Source organism: Amborella trichopoda, chromosome 3 (genome assembly GCF_054954075.1).
Source record: "Amborella trichopoda isolate Santa Cruz 75 chromosome 3, AtrichopodaSantaCruz75HAP2 v2.0, whole genome shotgun sequence".
Classification (NCBI taxonomy): Eukaryota; Viridiplantae; Streptophyta; class Magnoliopsida; order Amborellales; family Amborellaceae; genus Amborella; species Amborella trichopoda.
This window is the reverse complement of record NC_142338.1, coordinates 61861669-61863796: the sequence shown is the minus strand read 5'-3', so window position 1 is coordinate 61863796 and position 2128 is coordinate 61861669.

Genomic DNA, 2128 nt, shown 5'->3' with positions numbered 1-2128 from the left:
GTAACTAAACCAAATGAAATGTTTTCATGTAACTATATAATAATATTGGGAAAGAAAAACCATTTTTGTACATCTTTGTGCACAAAATTTATACATATTAGAGAGCTATGGTCATCTAATATTTATTGGATGATTGTTTATAAACCAAGAACAGTGGCATTAACAATGTCTGTAGGCCATAATTTGATGCATGAAATTGTTAATAGCTCATTCCCAACCCTTTGATCAAGATCTTAGATATCTTTATACACATACAAACCTTATGCATTTGGGACATATGAAAAGCTTGCTCTTTCTAATTTTACTGACACCTCTCCAGCTAAAAATAAAAAAAAATGGAAATGAAAAAATGGGTGTTTTTATTATTATTTTTTAAATGGTCTAAAGGAGAAGGATGTCCTTATTACACCATGCAGGGAGATGGTTTATGTATAAAGGGGATAATGTCTTAAGAGAAGGAATAGAAGGGAAACAACTCCCAACCCCTCTATTGTCATAATTATCCTCGCCAATGCATACCTCCCGATTAACATGCAATTGCTGATAGTCATTTTCTCCTGTTTAGTGTTTTAAAACGGGATTGTCTACAAATAGATCATTTATTTTTATGTACACGAAGGTCACAATCATTATTGTCTCTTAAATTTCAAAAGGGGTAGTTGTATGAGTGTCATTGAATAGACATAGAGTTCTAAAATTTTTTTTCGAGACTTCGTGATTCACCCCAAGTCATCCAATTTGACATCTAATTAGTGGGAATGATAAGTTACCTCTATGTACAAAAGATAAATGGTCTCTTTGGAGAATATTCTTTTTAAAACCAAACAATTTAGATTGAGATTGCCGATCTATCTAAACTAGATAAAGTGGATAGATGATTTCTTCATCCGAATTATCTTGATTTTATTTGTTATTATTACCGGTTCGGCCAATTTATGATCAATACAATGGTTAGCTCCAAAATCCAATTTCAAGTTTTAAAACACTGGTCAAGTTCAAGTTTGTTATTGTTTGCCGGGGAAGAGGAGCTCAAAAAAGGCTTATTTTTTGACCTATGAGGACAAGCTGGTTAAAAAAACTCTACAAAAGTCTTCATGTTTTAAAAATGTTTTTAGGTCATGTAGTTTGTTGAGGTTACGAAGACGTATAGGATGAACTAGTGTTTTAAAACTCGTGGATTCCAGAATTGAATCGTTGATTCAAATGACGAATCAATCAGTTGAGGTTATGAAGACGTAAAGGATGAAATGGTATTTTAAAACTTGTGGATTCTAGATTTGAATCGTTGATTCAAATGACGAATCAATCAGACCTGATCTAATATCGATATGGTAGCTTGGTTCCCTAAAACCTCTCTTTTTTTTTATTGTTTTATTTTTCTAAGCTTATCTAATATTTTTTTAGATCCCTTAAATCTGCATCCCAAAACTCTTATTTTGATTTTGATTTGATTTTATTTATTTATAATATTTTATAGATCACCAATTCAAATTGATCCAAACTGTTCGGGGTTGTCGACCTAGTGATCCTTTACAAATACGTGAGATGAATGATCCACTCCACGGATTTGGATTTTGAAGCACTCATAATGAACCTTTATCTACTTCATCCTCTATCCTAAAAGTATATACCTTTTGATCCACTACACCGATCTGGATTTTGAAACACCCGTAATGAAACTTTATCCACTTGATGAAGAATATATTTTTTCAAAGTTTTTTCATATTTCGAAGAAAAAGGGAGGGACCCAGAGTCTTGCAAAAGGAAAGTGAGTTGATAGGGTTGCGGCTCTATCAAAATAAGTAAAGCCTCACCTCGTAACTCATCGAAAATTGCAATTCAAGCATCGGAAAACCTTTACCTCGATCATTTTAGTTTTAACATTATGGTTGTGAAAAAATTTAGAATTTGAAGTTTTAAAATAGTGAATATTTTAACAAATTGTCTCGACCATCTATTCACCCTAAAACTAAATGTTCAAAAAGATTCATAAGATCTATAGGCTTTTTTGAGATTCAAATTTTATAGTAAATTGATTTTGCAGCCATCGTAGGAATTTCGGTTAAGTGCTTTTCAGACAACGATTTGAAGTGAGGCTTTATTAGGTTTTCATAAAGCCTAGACCTTA